The sequence below is a fragment of the Callorhinchus milii genome, unplaced genomic scaffold, assembly GCF_018977255.1.
Source record: "Callorhinchus milii isolate IMCB2004 unplaced genomic scaffold, IMCB_Cmil_1.0 Scaffold2, whole genome shotgun sequence".
Classification (NCBI taxonomy): domain Eukaryota; kingdom Metazoa; phylum Chordata; class Chondrichthyes; order Chimaeriformes; family Callorhinchidae; genus Callorhinchus; species Callorhinchus milii.
Genome location: NW_024704743.1, coordinates 100,830,427 through 100,847,413, shown reverse-complemented (window position 1 = coordinate 100,847,413; position 16,987 = coordinate 100,830,427). Strand labels below are relative to the sequence as shown.

Below are 16,987 nucleotides of genomic sequence, written 5' to 3'. Positions count from 1 at the left end.
ACGTGCAGGAAGGTTTTGGGCAGAATAAGGACAGCTCTGTTTCTGGCCCATCCGATCTGATACATTTGACCCTAATTTGTGCACCCAACTTTCAAAAGAATGGGGAGAAGGTGCAGAGAAGAGCAGTAAGGAGCTCCAAGCTATGAGTAGCGGCACAGCTGAATTCTTATTGAGTACAAAAGCACATGAATGCATGGGGGTGGGGAGTAAGGGGAAAAGGGACAATATTCAGAGCAGAACTACAGGCTTACATTACAAAAGCCTAAAATAATGCTGTAATAATTAACTAAGCCAAAAACCTATCAAAGCGCTCAAAGCGTTTTACTATGAAGTGTAGAGACTGTATTTGTAAGGCAATCAAGTCCTCCACCCATCTAACTTGTATGTGATGTAGCGACAATGCTCTATAACTCTCACATGAGTGGCTTGGGAAAAGTTGAGCTGTGAAATGCTTTGTCAATGTATTTTGATCTAAACCTGTGACAGGAAACTGTTGCAAAAATGGTTTTGATGACAAAGCTGCTTTTCTTCAGTCGTCTTGATGTTGCGAAACTAAAACATTATTCCTGTTAATGAGAAGTAAAAGTAACTACTGTGTTAAAAGTTAACGATGACACAGACTGAGAATAATGTTTCCATGGCTTGGCATTGTCAGAGGTGCTATACTTCCGATGAGTAATAAACCCAAATCCTGTCTATGTTCAGGTGAACATCAAAGACCCCATGGCATTATTGAAAAGAGAAGGGACCTTCTCCTAGTCTTTTGGCCAACAATCCTCTGAATAAATTTGGTCAATCAACAACAACAACTTGCATCTATATAGCATCCTTCATGCATGGCATCGTTCTGAAGTGCTTCGAAAAATGTCCATTTACCCATTCACATTCTGACTGTGGGGCATTGCTGCATGCGAATTGGCAGCTGCGTTCACTACACTTCATATATAAAAAAATTCCATGAAGTGCTTTAAGATGTTTCAATGACTTCATAAGACATTGCTTATTATCTCCTGCAAGGACTATTATAATAAATAAAAGATAGGCTTCACCTGTGAGCAGCTTTGTCAAGCCTGGTCTTGTCTAATTCGTCTCCCTTTAACAACTAATTTCTTCTTGGGATATCATCAGATACCTTGTCCATTTACCCTCCTTCTATTGCTTGCCTGGGTGCTGAATGACTGTGGGTTGTTTTACTGAATGTGGGGAGCAAGCCAGTGGAGCTGATTCTGTCCTCACCCGACCAATGCTGTTCTTAGTCATACAGAATGATTCTTAATTGAAGGAGCAGCAAGCATAGCTAGACATACAGTGTTACATAGGAATGTATAGGACCAGAAAAGGACTAACTATTAAGATTCATCATTATTTCCAAAATATATATTTGATGTGTCTACTTGTATTTTATGGGAAATTGGTGGCAATGGGAAAAGCTGAATGAGGCAAGAACTGCTATGATTTGTTCTAATTATTGGTTTAGCAGTTTTTGAAATTAATAACATTATACTGTTTATAATCATTCATTATGGTTGAAGTTTCCATTTTTTAGTAGAAACTTGATAGAAAACGACCAGAAGGCATGTAAAATGTTACCTCAATACATTTATTCGTGTTAAGAAAGGAGCCTTTTACAACTCTTTGAATAACCACTGTCCCAAATGTGAAAAATTCATAAGCCTGTTTCTGGCTTCATGTTTGCCTGACAGAAGATGATAAGCATCAAATATAAAATCAGTCTTTAGGTCTGATTGTGTCAAATGGCAGCAATAACTTGTACAAAATCTATTCTGTCATGTTGGCTATAGATTCACAATGAAAATCTGATAGGCGCTCATCACAAAATGTCACAGCATAATCTCTCGACGTGGCTTTTGTTTGGAGCTCACATGCCAGGAGAGAACAGCTGGTTTTAGAAACTCTAAAGTGGCCCGATTCGTATGGTTCCACTTACGGCTAGATCAAAATGGATTTGCTCTGCAGAATCTGCGAATTCATCAGCAACTTAATTATAGACCGGAAAGGATTTAGCAACCACTTCTGGGTATGATTATTTTAATTTCAAATGATGTCTTTAATGGCATGTCTCGTAGCAAAAATGTTGTGGAATGACCTCTTTTACAGGGTAATCTGATCTTGTTGCATTGGAAGAGCCCTGTGGGTTGGAAGGAAACAGCTGAGAATTGTAAATCTAAGGCATTAATCTCAGTCTACCTTGCCATAAATTAGACTCCTCATGGGGATGTGCAGGGAATGAATTTGCACCTGACCGCATGTTTTCTTTATTTTGCTTTAAATGTTTGTCTTCTCATATCTTTTCCTCTGGTCACCCTGTTGCATTAACAAGCTAGATGGGTGGAGGACTTGATTGCCTTACAAATACAGTCTCTACGGTTTATAGAAAAACTCTATGAGTGCTTTGATAGGTTTTGACTTGATGATACATTGTATCAAAGGCAAGGATTATTACCATCATTATCACCCAATGCTGTTTCGTAAATGGTCACAAGAGATGAAACTGATTTGGTTTGAGGTTATTTCCCTTTTTTCTATGTGAGGAAAATAGTATGAAAGGTGTGGAGAAGAGCAGAGGAGTTAGAGTAGATAGCCCCAGCAGGTGAACTAGCACCAACACAAACACCTTGGGCCTTTGTGTTATAAACTTTCTGTAATTTTGCTTGTTTACTTCTTCCCTGTGATGGGATGCTTGAGATCGCAGACTCGGCATATAAGGAGTTGGTGGTTACAAATTCTGAACAGTGTCAAGGGATCTTCAACATCCATGTGAACAGGTGAATGGCACCTTGGTTTACTGTCTCATCTGAGAGGTGACATCTCTGACAAATGCAACATTCTCTCCCCTCTCCCCCGCACTGAAGTGTCATTGTAGATTGTGGGTTTATTACTACAATAACAACATGCATTTAAATAGCACCCTTCACAAGGGGAGTTACAATTAGGTTTAGAAACAGGCATCTCATTCCTGATATTTTTGTTAATGCCAGAGGTGGACATCAATAATAATATAATAATATTATTAGTATCATTATTATTTATCAGGTGAGAACAAAATTGGGCCGGACAACGATAGTTCCATAGTCCCTCGTAGTTAGAGTTTCCACTGCAACGCTCTGTCTAGGCTTGGACTGAAGAATAGGCAGCTGGGGCATACTGGCACATTATTGGTGCCAGTAGAACTGTACCATAGAATGAGTCACTGCCTTTGGCAGAGAGCTGGGGGCAGGGGGAAGGAAAATAATGTGACTCACCATACTGCTGTCGGTGCAAGTGCCTCCTGCTACTGTGAAGACTGACTTTATTATACTTAATGTACCACAAGACATAATTAATTTTGATCTACTGGGCTGTGTAATGTCAATTAGAGGGAGTTCTTCCCTGCGGAGTGTGGAGTCCTGAGACTCCCTCAGCTTCAGAGGAATTGCAAGGCGTCAGCCAAATACTCTGCTGTGCACAGGGGAGTCTGGAGGCAACACTGCCAGTCTGGAGAGAATCTGTTAACGCTACATCGGCAAGCTCCGGTGAACCTGTCGAGGTTTCGCTGGATCTTCCACAAACCTCCCTTCTCTGATAGTCTTTCTCTCTGTCGCTGCAGCATCTTAGGTTGCTTGGCAACATTCGGGCGTTGGCTGAGCACTCACAAAAGACATCCCTCTGCTGCAGTCGATGGATTAAATTCCAATCACGCAGCCCTGCACGGGTAACTGTTGCTGGTGACTGGTTTTAACATAGTAACTTGCCATTTTAATATACAAGAGACTTTGCATATAAGATCTGTGTATCTCTCTGTATTTAGTTTGGACTAGGCCAAAGGACAGTTTTAACATTGCTGGGTACCTACATGTTTGTTTTTCAAATCATTGTTAACACAATTCACAATGCCTTTTAAGTTTCTGACCTGTGATTTTGGTTACTTCAGATCAACACAGACGAGCACTTTCCCATTCTTGTTGTTTCACAGGTCAGCATTTCCCTCAAAACATAAAATGTTAAGATGAGATAATGGACACAGCAGTGACCCTCTAACAGTCATGAAGTAAATGACCAATTGTAACTGGGATGTCCTCCCGACATGAAAGACGCTATACAAATGTAATTTTGTTGTTGTTGTTCAATCACTTAAGTATTTTACCATAAACAATAAAATTAAAAATAGTAACTAATACCAATTGGAGAATTACAAATATCTTAAACATAATTCCATAGAAGTTCCTTCAATCAACAATTGGTTATCACTGTTAGTTAACATTTCTTCCACCTTTTGCTGTGTTTTTTAATTGGCGATACTCATTAATTCATCAATGAAATTGTGAAGTTTAGTATGAAACCTTTTATGCCAATTGGTTTTTCAGACTGTATATTTAGTATTTGATTATAAGTAGGAAAAATCAGGACAGGAACAATTTTATGGGACCCTATCTGTGTCAAACGTAAGGATGTGAAGCAAAAGTTTGGTTTCCCCAACAAATTAAATTTCCATCATAAGCGTAATTTGTCTCTTGGGTTGACACACAGTATTGTCCTTAAATATTGTATGTGACTTTAATCTGAATTCCTTTTCATTTAATTAGTTTTTACTGGACTTTGTTCCAACACATCCAATACATTCCTTGAGGAATTCTCTTTGAGTTTTCCAAGTATGCCCTCATTTCCTTCAAATATATCACATTAACACAGTTATCGATGTTCAATTTGGACACAGTGATCCAAATTAGGAGAACATCCATCCTTTTTATAAGAAATTTTGGTAAATTAGCCCTTTGTTTATAAATGTTGCCTTCCAGAACTCCTAGAATGTAGTTTAGGTAAGTATACATATTCATACCCAAACCAATAGCACCCTGCACTATTCCTTATTTTAGTATGCATTTGCACAAACTCCATCCTGATAAACTTAGAGAAGTTGAGATGTGAATATACTTAACCTTACTGAGCAATACTCCCTCCTCTGGGATATAATTATCCCTGATTCTGGATATGCTAACAAAGTCGGGCAAGCCGCAGGTCGAGTTGGCATTACTGTAGTTGTGGATCTAACTGTGGCGAGAGATGGGATTGTGGTGTGTAGCCCTAACAGTAAACAAGTGTTGTTCTGAATTTGTGGAGTTGTTCTCACCTTCTTTCTTTTCATTGTACATTTCATTGTTCATTTCTTTTCTGAAATGCTGTACACTGTCCAGCGCCTTGGGACGTCTTCCCGACGTGAAAGGCGCTATACAAATGTAATCTTGTTGTACATACAGCCGGTAAACTCCAGAGTCATTGTATTTAATTTATTTGAGCACTAAACTCACCGATTCTGTCATATTCACTCTTGCTGCATACCATATGCCTATTGTCACCTGATTAATGGTGTCGAGATTCATACTATTGTTATCTACAAAGCAAGCATATAATAACGTGCTATCAATATAATTTACTACTATGGTTTTCCTCATTAAGTATATTATTCTCCTTATGCCAAAACACATGCCATTTCTTAGCACTGTTTGTGCCTGGGATGGTAAGGGTTCCTCCCTGCTCCATCCGTATATCTGTTTGGGTGATGTTAACCTGTATACTGTGGATGACTTATTACCTCAGCAGCCACACTCGAGAGCCCATAGGACGAGGCCTCTTGGTCCGTTCACTTTCTTCAGCCATCCCTCCTCCTGTAGACTGAAGCAAACAAAAATGTTCTTCCCCTCTGCGCTTTGGAAAGTACTACTGGAGTACACACTACATAGTTGGTGTGATTTTGATTACAACCCAACTGTGGTTGCAAAACCATTCTGTTTGTACTGGTCCTTGGCCTTGACTATTGGGTCTGCACAAGGATAGGAACGTTACTAGGTGTCACCACCGGTTGTTGAACTTGTACCTGTGCTTGAGTCTGAGCTTGGGCTCCCCCACTAGGTGGCAGTGGGGCAGAAGGTCCTCGTCATCAACTAAATAAAAGCGTAACACTTTGCCTTCCTTTAAAGGCCTGTTGGGGGCACTCCCGAATAGTAATATTGAGGAAGGGATTTTTCAGGTTCTCATTCGGTAATGACAGTTCTGAAAACTCCTGTTTCTATTAAAAATATATACCAGTGTGGCCTCCTACACCAACTTGAACACATGGTCTTCCAAACCTGTCACACTGGAGCAGGTACAACATTTCTGAGGCATGTCCCTGTCATTGTTGAGACGGGATCCGTGCCTGTATTGGACCAGACCTCGTCTGTACATTTTCTCCACCTTATCCCAAGGTTCTGAGGCCAATAGCAGCATTGCTAGCCATTCTATTAGCAGGCGTTCGATTAATTTACTGAGCCATTACAGCTTTTGCTTTCTAAACTCATTTCTCTGAGCCTTCTATTTTTTAAAAAAATGGAGCTCCAGGCCATTGCATTGGAATAAATGGACCCTTGACGTTTTCAGCAGAAAAATGAGAATTTTTCCAATTATAGACATGTTATTTTCTGCAAATATTTTTAGATTGCATTTTCTGAAGACTGGCTAGAAAAGCAAATCTTTTAATTTAGCAATTGCGAACTTCTCAAACCCTACCAACTCGGCCACTGCCTTTGCTCAGTGAGCACAGTCCTGCTTTGTGTCCCCAACCCTACTTGTCCCACTATCAGCTTTCACTTTCTGCTCCCACTTTCTGGAACTCCAACCTGGACACCATCTGACTCTCTCACCTCGTTGAAGGTCTCAAGACCTATGACTGCACTTTTGCACATCCTCGCCAGTGCCCCTGCAGCCAGCTGACTTTCTCTCCCTTCCTCTTTGGAGTCGCTGCAGTCTCTCTCAGCAACTATCCCCACTGGTTGCTGTTCAGTCCTACAAATCGAACCTGCTTCCATCCACATTCCTGCAACACTGGCCCTTCACACATGAATGCTCAACTCCCACACAACAATTTTTTTTTGGAAGACAAACTTGCCCCTCTTTATTTTGCCAAATATCAGTGAGCAGAGTTCAAACCTAGGTTGAAGGCAGTGGGCTGTTTTTCAGGTACCTAACTAACTGTCCTTTTCTATGCACAAAGCTATGAACTGAACTAAACATCTTCACAGATACTTTAAAATAACCCTGAAACAACACATAATTTTGCATAACTCCTGCACTATTCTGGATGGGATAGTGATTCGCAAAGAACTACAGTAACTTACAATGTTGTGTCTGAAATTGGAAGGTTCTGTGGTTGTAGAATCATGAAATGAATCTGCTAGAACCTCGGATTATAATGTTATTTCTGACTTGAAACCATTCCTCTGGAAAGTCTCAACTGTCCTTTTTCATGTCAATGCAAAATGTTTGCATTTTCTGCTGAGAATGAAATTTAGTCTTTGTCCTCTAGTGCTGCTCACCATATTAGATTGAAGTTTTCTAACCATCAGCTAAAAAATACTCTCCTGTATTGTCCCCACCAAGTTATCTTGCTGTTGATGGGGTTTGACTTTTATTTCCTTCTACTGGGGAGAGCAATGTTACGAAACTGCCAATTTGTGGGTTTTGAGTTGTAGACCATGTTATTAGGCCTGGTGTTCCTATATATAGAGATTACTATAGACCATATAATCATACCCTTGTATTTTTATGCATAAAGGTGATTTTAGACCTTTTTTCAGTTATATCACCAGGAGAGCCAGTGTGAAGCAATGTTCAGATATTTATTTTATATCTTGGCATTTGAAAGAAGCCAACAGCATGTATGTAGCAGAGGAGCATCACAGAGCACTTTGATCAGGTCAAATCAATTAGACACCATCTTGTGTATGTTCTGTGAATCATCCGTCAAGCGATATAAGGAAAGGCTTGAGAACTAGTCATGCACCAACATCTGAAACCAGAAGCATGTGACAGTTAAAGACCTAACGACAAGTAGTAATCTAATTTAAGAAATGCATTAAGAAATGATCTGTCATTGTTCTGATGTAAAATGTACACTATTTAGTTATATGTTTCACTGTCCTGGGTGTCTTTTTTAAAAAAAGGTCTAAAATAAGTTAAAAGTTTCTACACGTCTCGGTTTACAAAGGCTCTTTTCAGATGATGGTGGCGAGTTCTAAGTACTTCAGTTGTATTTGCATCTGATTTCCAATCATTATATGCTGTTGCTGGGATTGCAGTGCAACAGACTTAAATTGTTTACAGTAGACCAGTGTATAAAGATTTCCATTTCTGCCATTTAACATTCAAGAAATGGTCTAATAAACACAGCTTGTCACAGACCATCTTATTGTACCTACTCAGTGCACTTGTAACAGACCACTTGCAACACGTGGAAATGGAACATCCTTTTGGAGTGGCTGGAGACCATTTATTTTGTTGTTGGAATTGAACAGGATGCTGGGATGTCAATTAATGGAGAAGTCTTTGTATTGTATAATGTCAAAAGGAAACGCGTGGGTTCCTGAATTGCACTTACCTGCTTGATAATGTGCCAGAATTGTATTGTATCAGAATCTGGTTCACAAACTATTTTTGGAGGTGATTGCAAGAAATCAGTGTGATCTATCTGACTTCAGTTGCTACAAACTGATTTTTGTTTTGATCAGTAATTCTTATTACTTAAGCTTTAAAAGGTTCAAAAATGTCTCAGCAGAAGGGCTTAGAGATTTTATTTATAAAATGGCTCAATTCTGATCTACCCTGCCATTGCCCTGCAGTTTTGTATGCTTTGTTGGATGACATTAACCATGTTAATGTTTTGAGTCCATGCTGCTATGCATAAGTATAAGTATTGTTTATTGTTGGAATAGCTACAAAAAAAGGTCTATAATTTGTTAAATCCTGTGCACTAACCCAGGGTAAATGCAATTCAGGAACCCACGTGTTTCCTTTTGACATTATACAATACGAAGACTTCTCCATTAATTGACATTCTTATTGTCTGCTCTTCCAACTCTAGTTTACAGCAACAACAGTTTCTATTTATACAGTGTCTTTCACAGCTACAGGATGTCTCAAATCACTTCACATAACTGACTGGGAGCCTGAGCTGTTGGGGGAATGGGTGAGAAGGAAGGTGTCTGAAAGCTCAGTCAGAGATCTTTAAAAGATACATCTCTGAAGATGGGAGGGAAGGAGGGAACTGCTCATTCCTCACTCCCTCTGTCCCAAAAATGAGCCTTCTCTTCCTGTTCAAACCCTTTAAGTCCTGTAGCTCAGTGGTTAGCATTCCCTCGCAAGTGAGAGGACCTGGGTTTGATTCCCAGCAGGGCTAAAGATTGGACAAGTTTCTTTACTGCACATGCCTCTTTTTATCTGTAAGTAGGAACCCGGGTGTTAGTCAATTGGCGGATCACTTTTCCAGGGGTAATAATTCCTTCAAAAAAACTAATAATAATTTGGTCACTCAATCCACGACTGTTTGGGACACTGCTGTGGATAATTCGCTGCCACATTTTGCCCGCAAAATATAGTCAATTCACTTTACAGGACGTGGAGTCCTGTAGCTCAGTGGTTAGAGCACTCGCTTTGCAAGCGAGAGACCTGAGTTCAATTCCAGGCAGGGCGAAACCTTGGGCAAATTTCCTTACTCCACACGCCTAATAATAATAACTCCAAAACAAAAACAATAATAAATTGGTCATTTTCAATCTATGACTGTTTGTGGGACATTGCTGTGTGCAATTGGCTGCCGCGTTCGCCCATAAATATACAGTCAATTCACTTTACAGTGTGTTCTGTGAAGCCCTTTGGGACGTCTTCCTGACGTGAAAAGCGCTATATCAAATACAAGGATTATTATTATTATTTACAATATATTCTGTGAAGCTCTTTGACATGTCTAGAAAACATAAGGCGCTATATCAAATGCAGGGATTATTATTGTGAGAAGTCTATCTTTTTGACTGTGTGTTTAGTTGCCACCCTTAAATTCTCCTTCGACTTCACACTCATCACTGCTTTCTTTTGTCTTTATGAAGTACTTCAAGATGTACGTTACATGAAAAACATTATTTGTTGAGTTATATCTTGCTGTCCATTTGAGGTGGAATTCATAATTTCACTAGTTTACATTTTTCTGGATTTTTTTTATTATTAGACTTTCAATGTGCTGCTATGTATTGTCAGAAAATTGAGTTTCTTTCCTTAATGAACATTCTGGCAGCCATGAATCTTTAATGAAATCTTATGGAACTTTCTCTCATCAGTCTTGAATTTCCCATCGGAAAAAAATCATCCATGTCTGACCATGCATCTCAAAAACATCCTATGCAGGAAATGCTGTGCAAGTGTCTGGTGTCCTTTTTAGACTATGACCTTTTGTCTATCAGTTCATCCATAATACTCCAATTACCACACAGAAGTGAAAGAGGTTAAATACACTGACTACTCTTTGTTTCCTCCCCCAAGCTGTGTGGGTGGGAACTTTGTATTGTAGAGTTGTGAAGGCCTCTTGTTTGCAGCAGCGTAAAATAGCTTTTTATATTAGTGCAATCTATTAAAGTGACGTGCAGACTGTTTACTTTTAGAAAGGCCTGAAAAGAGTCCACATTGAAGTGCTCAACAATGCCTGCAGTCCATTTTGGGGATGCAGCAGCTTGAAGGCAAATTAGCAGAGAAACCTCCTTGAGTTGCACTTCAGGGCTAATTTCACTGTGAATGGTTTTGTTGAAAATTGGAGTAGACTCTGATTGCTTGACTGTTCCTTCAGGGAAGTTTTAAATTGCAGAAAATAAAAATAGAAATTAAAGTATATTGGTGTACGTACTGGTTTGCCCTGGTGGTTGTGTGGATGTCTGTCACAGCAGAATATCTCTCACGTGTTGACCTGCAGAGTCATCAATGTACCAATCTGTCGTGAACTTGTGCTCCCTTAATTGTTGGCGATGTTATCATTGAGTATGAGGGACATAATAGAACAACAACAAATTAGATTTATACAGCGCCATTCACATCAGGAGGCTGTCCCAATATGCTGGATAGTCAGGGATTTGGACACGAGCAGCAGGCTGGGATCAATGGGGTGGAGAGCAGGGAGGGTAGGGCGAGCACGCTGGCCGAATGCGTTGTTAAAAAGGAGGGTCTAGAGACGTACTTTGAAGGAGGCAAGGGAGGGAGCAAGGCAAAGGGACTGTGGGATAGAGTCCCAAAAGGTGAGGGTCAAGAAGCTGAAGCCCCAACTGCCGATAGTAGGGCGGATCGGGTGGGGGATGTGGAGCAGATCAAAACCTGCTGAGCGGAGAAGTGGATAGGTTGACATGGGGTTAGTAGGTCACAGAGATAGGGAGGGGTATGGCTGTGGAGGGTACTACTGCTTTGTGGATATGAAATTCCTCACATCTACAGTTGCACCTTAAAGTGGCAAACAATGCAAAGGCCCTTCCTTATCTCAAGGACAACAACTTTTTCACATATAGGCTGTCAGGTTTCACAATTGTTTTGTATTTCTTTCACTGATCAAATACTTTTTTGAAAAAAAATCTTTGCCAACTGGTGCAATTTCCCTCTTTCATGCCTGATTTATCTTTTGATGACTAGGTACTTTTCGATTGGCACTGATTTACCCTCAAGCAGGCATTCATCATGTGAGTTGTGATGAGAGTCTTGGCTGTTTATTCAACGCTGGGGAATAGTGTTCTGGGCTTTATGTCCAGTGGAGTACTGTATAAATGTAGGAGAGTAATGTTAAATTGATTTGGAATTTATTTGTATCTGGTGGCACTGATCTGTAGTATTAGGTACAGTTCTGATTGCCATATTACAGGAGAGATATTGTTGCACTGGATAGAGTGCAGTGTAGATTTGCAAAGATAATACTAGAGATGAGTGGATATCAAGAAAGATTAGACCGATTGAAGCTTTCCTCTCTAGGGTTGAGACGATTGAGGTTAAGAACACAAACAGATTTGATAAGGTGACTGTTGATCGGCTGTTTCCACTTGTCGGAGTCCAAACCAAGGGGGCATATAGGTAAAATAGCCAGTAGTAGTAATAGTAATAATAATCCTTGCATTTGATATAGCGCCTTATCACGTCTTTGAGACGTCTCAAAGTGCTTCATAGAATATACTGTGAAATTGATTGTATATTTTGTGGACAAAATGCAGCAGCCAATTGCACACAGCAGATGCCCCACAAACAGTCATGGATTAAGTGACCAAATTATTATTACTTTTTAATTATTTATTTTTATTACGCCCAGAAAAGCGATCTGCCAATTGACTAACAACTGTGTTCCTACTTACTGCTAGGTGAATAGAAACATGTGGAGTAAGGAAACTTGCTCGATAACTACTTTTAAAAACGCGGTGGACGGGTATTTGAAGAGGACGGGTTTGCAGGGTTATGGGGAAGAGGCTGGGGAGTGGGATTGACATTAGTTGCTCTATTCAAAGAGCCGGCACAAACTCAATTTGCCGAATGGCCTCTTTTTGTGCTGTACGATTCTATGATTCTATGAACATTTTGTCCTGCCAGGAATTAAACCCAGGTCCACTCATTTGTGAGGCGAGTGCTCAAAGCGACAGGACTCACAATAGTAGATCTAATAGAACCGTTAGGAGGAACATGTTCATGCAGAGGGTAGTGACTCACTGCCGGAAGCTGTGATTAAAGCGCAATATTTGTATTTAAGAGAAAACTTAGGGAAAAGGCAATAGAGGGTGAATAAGAGGAATGGAGGCGCATGTGGAATATAAACATCAATACAAACTCATTAGGATGAGCGGCTTGTTTCCATGCCATATCATTCTATGTAAATCTATGTAAGCTTCTGTTCTTGAATATCCTCTCGCTCTCCCAAAATGGGGTTTGAGGTATAAGTGGAGAGCTATACGTATTAATTTCACTTAACAAATGTTGTGGAGTCCTGTAGCTCAGTGGTTAGAGCACTCGCCTTGCAAGCGAGACACCTGGGTTCAATTCCAGACAGGGCGAAACCTTGGGCAAGTTAATCCCTCCAAAGCAAAACAATAATAAATTGGTCATTTTCAATCCACAACTGTTTGTGGGACACTGCTGTGCGCAATTGGCTGCCACGTTTCGCCCACAAATATACGGTCAATTCACTTTACAGCATATTCTGTGAAGCGCTTTGAGACATTGAGAAGACGTGAAAAGCGCTATATCAAATGCAAGGATTATTAGTATAAATGTGGGTTTAGCCATTAAACGAAAATCTTCTGTGCATGATGTGCAGGCATGGAATTTCTCTTTTGCAAATTGACATTGGTTATCTTGAGTTCATCTAGTTACAGCTTGCTCCATTTCTTTCAATCTGCTGTGTAGCAGTGCAGAATTGCCAGGTTATGCAATGTATAAAAATAGTAACCGGTTTAATTCCCATAACAGCAATTGGTCGCGCCATTTCAGATGAGGCCCTCGAAAATGATATGGGGCCAAGTGCAAATCCAAAGAGTTGAAAAATAATTTGGTGTAAATTTTGCAAAGGAAGTAAAGCCTGGAACTCCTGGACGGCATCTGAACATAAAAGTAGGGATGTGCTGCTTGCATGCTCTTTAATCTTGATTTTTTTCCCCCTGTGTTACATAGTCATATGTAAATTGTGCTTTCTGTTCTATGACTGCAGCTAGGATCAGGTGTTGTCAGTTCAGAGGAAATGTATGCTGAAGTGTAATGCATGGAAGGAAATGCAGATCCTTTTTAATTTGGTTTTCTGCTACATCAGGCACTAACTGCACTGCGTGCAGGTATTTAGTACAGAAATTAAATGTTAGCTATCTGAGTTTCTCTGTGTAGAGTACCTGCGCTTTATAGCTTTGTTACTGTTGAGGGATACTGAGAGAGAATCAGAAAATGGGTTTTTAAAAATATATAGAGCTGCTTTAATCTAGTGAAATGGTGTAGCTGGCTCGATGGGCTGAAATACCTAACTCTTGTTCCTAAGTTCCAATAATTGCTGCCTTGTGACCTATTTGCCAGTTTTATAAATGCCTCTGCTAGTCTGAACTGGGATGATCAGACCAGCTGAGGCATGAGTCAGGAGAGTAATGCCTATGTTACAAAAATGACAGGAGCCCATTCTTCATTGAAGCTTCTGACATATTGTTCACGACAACGAAACTCAGTCACAGAAATCAGGTTAAAAACATCATTCTTGAGTGCCATCATGGTGAGGTTAATCCATAGAGTTTTTTTCCCCTCGTTTGCCACTGTCCTCATGAAGCCAGTGCCCCATTGGGAGGACACCCAAAGGTTCAGTGAATAACTGATTCATACAGTCCAGTCTAGGAAGATCCAAGATTTGAATAGATCAGTGCTCAGTAGCTATACCACCCAAGACATTAATTAGATCAGTGCTTGGTGGAGAAGGGAAGGATAGAGCTATAATTAACTTCCATGTCCAGGGTTCAGGAGGGACTAGCGTTCCTGTTACTGTTTGATATTCAGGACTCCTGCTGAAAGTTAGGTGAGTGAATATTAGTGCTACTACTATTAATTATTTTGCTATACAGTAATGCCTTTCACAATGTTAGAAGGATGTCTCAAAGCCTTCATTGTATTCACTATTAAGTGTAGTGACTGTGTATTTTGCAGGTGAATGTTGGATAATATTAGAATCAGCTCACCAGTGATGACTGGTGGTTGAACAGCCTGCCGAGAGTCGCCATGAAGGCTCACACCTAAATGGCCAGTTCGGTGAGCTGCAGGAGAGTGAATGGTATCTGCTAAACCCCAGTAAAGGAAAAAGTCAAAACATCTTCAGGAGACGAGCGAGGGGAGAGAAAATTGGTTGGAGAAAATAGGCTAGGAATAAAGATTTGATGCACACTCCTTTGTCTCTCACTTGAATACTTAAGTAGGTCAACACAAGGCCCATGGAAAAAGCAAAGCTAGAGTTTCCTTAGCTTTGTTTCTTTAGAAGTCTGTTAACTTGCCAGCAAGAAGATGCATTTTACAGATGCTTAAAGGAAAGTGTAGCTTCATCATTTGTCAGACTGAACTATTTTATGTTTTACCCGTTGTGACTTGAATATGGAAAACATAACTGAATACAGATGGGGATTGAATAAAGGAATCCATCTGTGGAAGTAGTAACAATATTACTCATACCGCACTATGCGGTTTGCTCATTTTAGTAAAACCAGAACTCCAGGGATCTACCTTTCAGCATTGAAAGAATGTGTTGCTACTAGGTCAGCTGTGATTGTTGAGTGTTTCAGTGCTGCAGTTGTTGCTTTGCTCCATTTGGCTTCCTGTTATGGAGAAGTAAGTATGTCCAAACACTGATCTTTAAAGAAGTACTGCTAACTTGTAATGATGCCAAGGATTTTGTAATCGTGTTCTGAGAGATTTTTGCCCTGATAATAAATATGCACTGCAGAGGGGAAATCTACTTCTGCTTATTACTGCATATCACATGCTCATTAATAGCAACGTCCTCAGGTCATGTGCAATAGAGCTACTGAATTATTGCAGTGATGTAAAACACAATTCTTATATTGTAACTACTTGGATACAGTCAAGATCATCCCATCCAAATGGCACGCTACCAAAAGCTGGTTGATTTCAGTATTCTATGCTATTAAGGTGACTTTCTTTTTAAATTAAAATGTGGGTGAGTTGTTTGAGTGACAAAAGCAATTTTAACTTAAGTTCGGAGTAATAACACGCATATTAGTTAGAAAACAATTGTTAGATATTTTGAGTATTGCATATTTCTCATTTTCAAAATGGCCTTCTGTAGATCAGACTATTAAGGCTAAGGGCTATTTATATTATCAAACTTTTTACAACTGTTTATACTTTAAGGAAATCCATAACTTTTTTGACTAAAGTAATTTCATATAATAATAGTAATAATAATAATCCTTGCATTTGATATAGAGCCTTATCACGTCTTCAAGATATCTCAAAGTGCTTCACGTAATATACTGTAAAGTGAATTAGATGTATTTTATGGGCGAATATAAAATCAATTCACTTTACAGTATATTCTGTGAAGTGCTTGGAAATGTCTCAAAGACGTGATGAGGAGCTATATCAGATACAAGGATTATTATTATTCTTAATTCATTGTTTTCCTACTTTTACTTTTACTGAAGAGGGCTCCATTTGTGTGAGCCTTTGTGGAAGTTCAGTATGTGGGAACCGGGGCTCACACTTTCCTTTTGGAAAATGGAAATGTCCTTCTGGACATCCCAGCCGACTCAGTAATTGCAAAGCTAATCAAACCAAATCAATCCTTTGAAGAAAAATGAAAGAGTACTTTAAAAATAATAAATACTAGCTGTTTTGAAGAGACTCCTTTACAGTGAAGGAGATATGGATGTGAATTAACAATGGACTAAAGGGTATTAAACCAAGAACATGTTACCAAGAAGGATGGCTGGCTAAAGACTCATTCAAGAAATTGTTTGTGATGCTGTAATGGGAAGATACTGGGATTTGTATTCCAGAATGATGAGATCAATCAGAAAATGGGTCGAATCCACTCAAGAATTTTGAGATGACTTGGCTTGTCTTGGTTCCATCAGTAAGTTAGGACGTCTTATTAGTACATCTAATAGCTGTTGCCGAGTGGCCTTCTTCATCTATTGTGATCTTGTGAAATCGAGTATCTAACACTCCCCGCCCCCCCTCCCCCACCTGTTTGCAATATATTACTATCATTGATTTAAAAATTATTTGAAGCTTTGTGATGTCCTATTGCCATCCGTTCACCTACAAATATACAGTTACTTGACTATGTTGTGAAGCGCCTTGAGATGCTTTGAAGACGTAAAGTGCTATATCGAATACAAGCATTACTATGATGATGATTATTGGAGACTTCTGCATAATTATTCACTGGGTGGTGTTGTAAGTGAATTACAATGTTCTGTTGGAGTGCAGTACAGGCAACCATAACCTCATTTTTTTCTGTACATTTTTGTCAAGGAATGGTGCATATGTCTGAGCTAGCAAATGATGCATTCAGCATAGATTGAAAGATGTCTCAACTGCTAGAAGAGTCCCTGTGTTAGCTGTTAGAAGTACCAATAAGACATCCTAACTGACAGATGGAACCAAGGCAAGCCAAGCCATTTCTCAA

The 16,987-nt window shown here is 39.6% G+C and overlaps 1 protein-coding gene across 7 annotated transcripts in view; it reads left to right on the top strand.

The window, feature by feature from the left end:
- The window catches only part of epb41l3a (erythrocyte membrane protein band 4.1-like 3a), a 164,836-nt gene that overhangs the window by 71,346 nt on the left and 76,503 nt on the right, over nt 1–16,987 (top strand). Inside the window, exon 1 of one of the 7 annotated variants that reach the window (XM_042331956.1) lies at nt 13,321–13,425. The exons of the other annotated variants lie outside the window; for them this stretch is intronic. The gene's annotated coding sequence lies outside the window, so the exon portion shown is untranslated. Of the gene's footprint in view, nt 1–13,320; nt 13,426–16,987 lie in introns of those variants that run through there. 7 annotated transcript variants of the gene reach the window in all.